Source organism: Triticum dicoccoides, chromosome 7B (genome assembly GCF_002162155.2).
Source record: "Triticum dicoccoides isolate Atlit2015 ecotype Zavitan chromosome 7B, WEW_v2.0, whole genome shotgun sequence".
NCBI lineage: Eukaryota > Viridiplantae > Streptophyta > Magnoliopsida > Poales > Poaceae > Triticum > Triticum dicoccoides.
In genome coordinates, this window is record NC_041393.1 from 424,356,843 (window position 1) to 424,365,872 (window position 9,030).

The 9,030-nt window shown below is 46.5% G+C and overlaps 1 long non-coding RNA gene across 3 annotated transcripts; it reads left to right on the top strand.

Moving 5' to 3' along the window:
- The first annotated feature begins 2,296 nt into the window (after window positions 1–2,296).
- On the top strand, window positions 2,297–8,513 carry LOC119340035. 3 transcript variants are annotated; one of them, XR_005164343.1, is made up of 5 exons: window positions 2,297–2,534; window positions 2,648–2,757; window positions 6,988–7,085; window positions 7,392–7,598; window positions 7,917–8,513. It is a non-coding gene; the product is annotated as an uncharacterized LOC119340035 (long non-coding RNA). The 3 variants fall into 3 exon arrangements; XR_005164342.1 differs by having other exon boundaries at window positions 7,413–7,598; XR_005164341.1 differs by having other exon boundaries at window positions 6,988–7,598.
- The last annotated feature ends 517 nt before the right edge of the window (window positions 8,514–9,030 follow it).

A 9,030-nucleotide genomic window follows, 5' to 3' on the forward strand; every position in this document is an offset into this window, starting at 1 on the left:
CGGTAAAAGCTTCTGACAGACGAAAAATGAAAATTTCTCAACAAGCAAACCCGAGGAGAAGCTTCTCAAGTACGGAACGCGGGCTTCTCCAGCACATAAATCAGAGCAAGCTTCGTGTGTAAGCTATAGAGCCTTCTTCTGCATGATACCCAAACAAAAGATTTGAGCAGAAGTTAACAAGTCTTCCCTAGCAAGCTACTCAGATGGCTTCTCTCGTAAGTCACCCAGTTCATGCCAGTACCACAATATTGCACCATCCTCAGAGATTATATGATGAGTTGCAAATGTATGGCAGTACCGCTCAAGAATCAGACTTGCAATAATTTTTGTCAGAGGTACAATTCAGTCAAAACATATGCCTACCGCAAGGATCGAGTGTTCGGTGGCATATCCTTCTTATATATGGTGAGCATGCATCCCCAGTCATATCAGTCACGCATACGAGATGCGACAGTGATCCAGTAGATATACCTAAGAAAAGTAAGGATTAAACAACCTCACGAGTCAGGCAATGGAAAATAAGCAGAGACACATCTCATGAATTACAAGGATCAACAAGATCTGGGGATGACATCTCAGCCTCAACAGTCATGACAATGGATACCAAGGTCATTATTCCCGCAACGGACAAGGAGATATCATAAAACCTTGTCACCTTTTTGGTATGATTGGCCTCAGTAATGAGCTCCGTACAGCTACAAACCCCGGATATATGTCATATGTGTGCGGACCCAGGTCAGAAAACAAGCACAAGGAATAATGCATTAATCATATCCATGGTCATACGAAGAATCAAGGACAGGTGTGACCAAGTTATTTCAAGAAGGTATCCTGATAAAACAAATCATGACTGTAAAAAGGATGAGACTGACATCAAAGGTATGATAATTTTTGCGCGGCCATCAGGGTCCAGATACCCAAGTCAGTTGGAGGCCATAATCCCATATGGATCCACTATGTCATTCCCTCAGCGGCCTACCCTATTTACAAGGATTTTCATATCCTGCTGACCCATTTGACATGGTTAGTGTGGAATATCCAAGTCTGTTCTGTCAAATCCAAGAGTCCTTCGCAAGCTCAGCAGCCTGACCTCAGCAGCAGTGTTAAAGCATATAACAGCCTATTACCACAAATGGGTATATCGACCACATGAGAAAAATCAAAAGCCGAACAATCAGCTCAGACCCGGTATACTCACCGACGGAATCAAGTACATGGTTAGTCTGTCAGAAAAAGCAATTGTCCGTCAGCCCCTGTCGGACCAGTCTCAAGATGTTAATAAATGAGGTATGACACAGCTATAACTCCATACACCATTATATTGCTCACGACAGAAGGCAGTCAAATCTTTGGTACATATCTCATGCTCGAGCCAAGGAAATAAATCAAGATAAATCAGTGCCACCTATGAGCCGTCAGATCCTGTCAGAAGATGACCATGATAATTCTCAGCATTTATTGAAACCAGAAGGCCTGCATGTATTTGAAGCAACCACATGACAGAAGTAAAAAGGTTTTCATGATCAAAAGAAAATTTATGCTCAGATCCAGTGGACATCACCGCAGATATGAGAAAATTCACGTCAGTAAAAGGATTTGGAATGTGAGCAAAAACCTGTCAGAATTTGGGGAAAGGTGAAGCAAGCCACCCCAGAGCAAGGTAAGTTGATCATCTGAAATTCTTGGGGAACAATAAATAAAGGAAAAGGGGATACCCGAGTTGGAAACGGTGTCCTCAAGTCATACTTGTTCCCTGAGCAATCGAATCTCGAGGACGAGATTTCTTTAAGGGGGTAAGAGTTGTAACAGCCTGGATTTTGGCCCTTTTCTTTTTCTTTTGATTTATTTGGTTTTTGCTCTGTTTTTCTTTTGGTGTGGTTCTGTGGCCTTGCCACCTGGGAAATCATCCTCATTTCCCCTCATCATTCTCAAAACCTTGCCAAGATCATGTCACTTCACTTCTTGACCAAACCGTAAAATTCTTCTCTAGGGAAAATTCCTTTTCCTATTAAAGGAATGACCCTATCTGCTCTAGGTTGTGAAGCTTCCTATATTTCTGTCCATCCAAAAATTCTCAATTAATCAATTTATTTATCTATCTATCTATACCTATACTAATTAGTGACTCCCTAAGAATTACCACATTAATTAGAATGTACTGACCGTTTATCCCGTGGGACCGAATTATTACGGTGGAGATTGACCCATAATTTTTTGCTTAATTATGTGCTTAGTTCCGGCAAAAAAAACTCTAAATTAAGGCCCATAGCCCTTCACGGCTGTAAAATAGAAGCCGTCATCCTTATCCCTAACCTCCTGACCCCAACCATCCCACACTTCGCGCCATGGATTGCGCCGCCGCCCTGCTCAACAGCCATTGCCGTCGCTCCCTGCCCCATCCGCCGTTGCTGCCTGCCGCATCCCACCGCCATCGTGAACCATCTCTCCCTTTGGTCTTCTGTCTTTGACCAATACGGGGTGGCCTCTATGCTTCCGTTCGCGTGGTGGCCATGTGGCTGGTCGAGGGAACACAGGTGAGGCGGACTGTCACCTATTTGTCGATCTGTGCCCACCTCCTATTCTTCCTCTCCCCATCGAACATCACGTCCGTAGTTACTGCCACACATGGCGCTCTCCTCTCCTGCAGTGACCCTGTTGTGCCCCTTCACACATCGTACCACCGTGGCGCGGAAGTACCTGGAGAAGATCACGCTCCGCTTAGCAAATTCGGGTGTTTTCAGTCGGCTACCCAGCAAGGTAATTTTTTCCAGAAGTTCTTTCATGGAACTTGGGTGGAATGGATTCGTGGGTGTGCTAGGTGGAGTGCCATTAGATTGCCATGTTAATGGTCAGAATATCCTCTCCTGCACACACGAACTTGGGTTTGCCAAGGAAATAGGTCAATACTACTATCATTTGGCTTTGCAATGGTCATTTACATAGTTCTGTTTTTTCAAATCATGATGGTTTAGTTTGTTTGTTACCAGCTGCTTAAATTAGGACTAACAGTCGAGAGTTGTCGATTGGATTGAATTTGGAAGAGGACAATATAATTTTGTTATAGTTTGTGGTTCAGTTAGCTTTGAAAAAATGTTTAGGTGATGAATAATACACAATGAATTGCTTTCTGTTGCCCAGTGTACTACAATTTAATATGCAGAATGTGAGCTTAAACTTTTTGCCGAGAAAATGTCTGCAAAACTGCTAATTCCCAGGAGTAATTCATTCCCCGTCCAAGTATTTATTATTAATTGATGCTTCATCCGTTTATGCTGCAGAGTCATGGTCACATGGATGATTAGCATCTTTTGGCAAAAGCATGTTAATTCACTGAATAAATACTATTGCACCTATGACTATGAGCGAAGATGTCCACTCATGATTTTTGAGGACCACTTGAGGATGTGATCAGTAGTGCGGCTTCAAAGCTGCTTGATATGACATAGCGTTTGATTTTTACAAATCTGAAAGTCGAGCCTAAGCAATGTTACGGTTCAGATCTAAACCTTATAGTTGCTGATTATTTGTTGTGCGTTACTAATCTGACCGGCCATCAATCTCCACCTTAACCTTTTTTTATCTTTCTTATTAGCTCCACGTCTCTAGCGTCTATAGAGTCCTAACCCAAGAATCTCTCCTGCCGCCTTGAGTCCAAACCCTCGGCAAGAGTCTCCCCTGCATCCTCCTCTTCTCCGTGCCGTCTATGCCCCCTTCTTTTGCTTCTCGGGTCGCTATTGTGACGCGTCCGTCGTCTTTTTCATGAGCAGCTAGATGATTTCAGTCTGAGATTACATCCTCCTATAGAGAATCTTACCCTTTCCATGCTGTCACTGTAGCCAGGTCTAGCAAACTGGTCGTCCCTATGGTGTTTAGGCTTTCCCTAGGTGGACGATCTGGTCTTTTTTATGCGATGTCCAAAGAGTTGCTCGCTGCAATGATCAATGGCTGCAAAGCAGCATCTTATCCGATTACAGTTGTTTTAAGTAGCTAACAATGGCTGCAAAGCAGCATCTTATCTATTAGTTTTTCACCATCCGATTAATACTCTGTAGTTCATTATGTTCACATGACAAAGGAATTTAAAGTTAATAAAAAAATCTGACAGTTACTCCATGCAATTAGTTGTAATTAGAGGACACTGGGAAATAAGGTTTCAATCAGTACACTGCTATTGTATGCGAATAGTTATATATGAAGGGAGAATAAGCCACGGCTGACGAGCCGGGCGTGTCGAGTGCGGGTATGGGCGCGCACTGGGCTCGCTGGGCGCGTCGGGTCCGGGCAGTAGGGCGTGCGTGTGTGCGTGCGTTGGGTGCACGGGCGTGTCCGTGCACCAGGGTAGCGTGTAGGGGCCGTTGGCGAGCCACGCGGGTCGATCAGGGTGCGTTGGGCTGATGCTCACCGCGAGACGCGGCCGTGCGCTGGTATGTAGCGTGCGCGGTCAGAGCATGCAGAGCGCGGAGATGATCGCGGGCGAGTGGAGGCGTGGGTGCGTGCCCAGGGCGCCGGCTCGGGGCTATAAAGCCGCCTGGTGACGTTGTAATGGTTTGACACAGCCGAGTTCGTGCTCGAGGAAGAAAAGGGGGCGTTCGTGCGCCGGGAAAAACTCTGTGTCCACCGTTTCTCTGAATCTCTCTGAACTTCTTCTTCTTCTCTCCGGTGAGCTAGCCACGGCAGCTCTGAGCGAGCAGAGCGAGAGGGAGAGGCGAGCTAGGGCTAGAGAGTGGAGGTTCCAACAATTGGCATCAGAGCCACGTGGAGGAGGGAGCTCGCCGGCGATGTCCATCGTGTCGTACGCCGGCGGATCGGGCAGCACGGTGGCGCATGCGGCGCTGGTGCTCACGGGCGACAACTACACCACCTGGGCCATCAAGGTGGAGGCGGACCTTGATGCCGCAGGGCTGTGGGAGGCGGTGGTGCCGCCGGAGGACGCGGCGTCGGCGGTGATCGCCAAGAAAGACAAGCCGGCAAGGGCTTACCTGCTCCGGGCGCTCGCCGACGACCTTCTGCTGCAGGTGGTCGCGAAGAAAACCGCGGCGGAGATATGGAGCAGCCTGAAGGCGCGGTTCGTCGGAGCTGATCGCGTGCGGGCGGCGCGACTGGGCACGTTGCGCGGGGAGTGGGAGCTCCTGCGCATGGCAAGCGACGAGTCGCTGGACGCGTTCGCGGGGAAGATCAGCGGGATGGCGGCGCGTTTTGCAGGGCTCGGAGCGACGCTGGAGGATACAGCTATGGTGAAGAAGCTGCTGGACTGTGTGCCCGATCGTCTGTACGCGGCGGTCGCTGGCATGGAGCAGTTCTGCAACCTGGATGAGCTGCGGTTCGACGATGCTCTGGGCGCCTGAAGGCGTTCGACGAGCGGCTGCGGCGGCGAGGACAGGCAGGCGGCGAGGGCGCGGATGGGCAGCCGCTGTACACTGCAGCACAGTGGCGCGCGCGCGAGCGGCGTCGAGGCGGTGCCCGCGGAGAGGACGATGACGACGGCGCGGCAAGCACGGCATCAGGCAGCGGGGACAACCGTCGCGGCAAGTGCTACAAGTGCGGCGTCAGAGAGCACTTCAAGCGGGAGTGCCCCCTGCTGCGGAAGGAGCCGGCCGCGGGGCGTGCACTGCTGGTCGACGGCGACGTTGAGGACGCCGGGCTGCTCTGAGCCGCGGCTTAGGGCGTGAATGAAGGGAGAATAAGCCATGGCTGACGAGCCGGGCGTGTCGAGTGCGGGTATGGGCGCGCACTGGGCTCGCTAGGCGCGTCGGGTCCGGGCAGTAGGGCGTGCGTGTGTGCGTGCGTTGGGTGCACGGGCGTGTCCGTGCACCAGGGTAGCGTGTAGGGGCCGTTGGCGAGCCACGCGGATCGATCGGGGTGCGTTGGGCTGATGCTCACCGCGAGACGCGGGCGTGCGCTGGTATGTAGCGTGCGCGGTCAAAGCATGCAGAGCGCGGAGATGATCGCGGGCGAGTGGAGGCGTGGGTGCGTGCCCAGGGCGCCGGCTCGGGGCTATAAAGCCGCCTGGTGACGTTGTAATGGTTTGACACAGTCGAGTTCGTGCTCGAGGAAGAAAAGGGGGCGTTCGTGCGCCGGGAAAAACTCTGTGTCCACCGTTTCTCTGAATCTCTCTGAACTTCTTCTCTCCGGTGAGCTAGCCACGGCAGCTGTGAGCGAGCAGAGCGAGAGGGAGAGGCGAGCTAGGGCTAGAGAGTGGAGGTTCCAACAATATAAGTTGGTATATTTGAAGGATGTGAAGACAAAATCGTAGTATTTACAACAGAATCTTTGTTGCTTACATATTGAGCATGATCTCCATGCATGTGGTCTTTGTTTCTTAAGCTCCCAAACTAAGCTTAAGGTGCCATATGGAGATGGAGATGGCCACACACCGACAGGTTAGGGATTTTGAGGTCCATAGTGGCGAGTATTTTGGGGAAAAATTTATGGTGCAAATGATATGCTAAAGTTTAGATGCAGAGTACCTGCTTTGATCTGTAAGCTGCACACAGGGCAGAGGATGCAATTTGGTTTAGAAGAAGAAAACACATTGACACCATGGCTTATAATTCTTAGGATAGTATCAGAAAGTATATGCAATATGGTTTAGGTAACAAAAACACAGCATTATGTCTTCCGTTGGAAAATTTGCCACTCCGGATACATAAACAGAATTATCACTTTCATCTTATTGCTGGTATTTTCTTAAAGTAAGAAGATAAAGAAGAGATGGATTTATATGAAGCAGGCTTGCCGCAACAGTCAAAAGATGATGTCTCAGTATTTCACACTTAAAGCGAGGACAAGTGCTCATAAATGATTATATGTATCTACTTTATTAAACTAGCATATTCACTAATCCCCCGAATCCATGTACTATATATTCTTCCTTATTGCATGACGTTCTTTTGCTAATTGATAAATATGTCCATTTTCACTATAATTTCACAATATCTGCTATGTACAGTGGCATCATTGAGCATTCCTTTACTTTTCACATTTCAGTTCAATGTTCTGCACAGTGCACAGTATAACACTACATTGGATGGCGCTATTAAATACTTCGAGGTCATGTGACAGAGCACGGAAAAAGAACTATCGAGGTATGTTTTATGCTCATACTACGATTTTGAGATTCAGATGCAGTTTTATTTAGAACACATTTTTATCATAATATTCAATTCCAATGCATTTGGAATGGGTCAAGTCAATTGTAAGAGTTGAATTAGCTACTTCGCCTTTGAGTCCTTTGTGGTTTAGTTGTAATTTTTTATTCAATAAATTCCTAAATGCACCATTTCTTATGAGAAGGGTTTTAAAAATCAAAATCACAATGTTGTATATATGTTTCGTGCCTCTCACGTCAATCCTAAGAGGGCACAGGTTGGGTTCAATATTTTTATCGTCAGATCTAACCATGATGAAGGCAGGCCCCTCCGATTGATATTAGGAAGGTGGAAGGTTGACCAGCCGTCTCTTCCTCTCCGTCGTCTCTCCATGGTGTGCATGTTAAGAACTTATGCAGCAGCGGACGCCAATTTCATGCAGCCGCCAGCATCAACTTTTGTGGAGTCCTCTTCTAGGATCTGATACGAGTCCCTCCGACATCAGATAAGGTAATCACTAACCTACTACTCTCAGATCTAGAAGTATTTTGTATAGCGCCCCATGTGTTACTTTGATCTAATAAGGTTGAAATACTATGAAGTTCATGGTGAGCAAGTGTTGATTTTGGACAAAATAGTCTCAGTAGTTACAGTGCCCATGAAACATTGCGATACGATCAAGTTTTAATGTACACTACCGAATATACCTGATATGAGTAGGGTAGAAAAAACATTTGATATGGTATTTTTCTTGCATATATTTAGTAATTAGGCCTTTCCATTTTCTGAAACAAAACTGATGTATGTTTCCCTGATTTTCCTGTGTAGGTTTGGGCATGCCTGAGGACGAATCCAATAATCAACTGCAAACTGATCGTATCGTATGTTGTGTACGATCGACACATTTGCTTGGGTGGAAAAGTCTCGCTTCTGATTACAGCGCTTTCAGAAGACAGTAGAAGTCGTTTGGTTCAGCCCTTCTGTTTTGTGTTACGGTGCTATCGGATACAGGCTTCACTTCGCTTCTGCGAAAACGTCCGATCACGGCTGGATACAGAATCCTCTCCGCTATGCAGTCCGATCACGGCTGGATACAGAATCCTCTCCGCTATGCATTCATTCGCGGCCGAACCAAACAAAACGCGTATTCTGGAGGAAATATCAGAGGCAAAGCTTCCCGACACTGAAAATCGAAAACGATACAACGTGGAACCAAACGCCTCCCATATTTCTTCAGTTCCACTTGGAAAACATAGATTGATTATGTATCAATAAACCATGTGTTAGTCAAGACAAAAATATCGATGTAAAGCTCAGGTTTGTTAAGTTGTTTGGTTGTACGTGTGACATGGTTCATATACATATTGCTAGCTACTTTATTTTTCGTTCATTAATAATACTATGTTGAAGAAACTTACCATGTTATTTTGGTTATCATTGTCATTTAGTATCTAATACTATTTTACCCCATGGTTATAGTTATATTTTCAAATACATATCAATGTGCTTTATAATTTATGCGGAACTTTCACTTATTGGGAAGTGAACAAATGTGAGCCATCGTTCCATATAAAAATGACATGGCACTTTTCTTAAGTAGGTTATTATCCTGTTATGTGGTAGAATAATAAGCGTTCTCTAATTAATAATTCAATAAAATCAGTCCTAACGGTTGTCAAATTGCATCTTAGATTGTCTATATATATTATAATCACCGCATGCACTCTTTAGTTACCAACTTGGATCACCTTCCAGCTGCATCTTTGGTAAGAGGAATACGGAACAGACAAATTGGTAGCTTCTCTTTTGTGAGAGAAAGATAATTTGGTAGCTCAGTTGGACATGCTCTTTCAATTATAAAATGAGTTGCTGCAGGGTCAAATGGTCCATTACTCCGTAGCATAGACACTGGCTAAAGTTAGATGATGCCTTAGTGGATAAA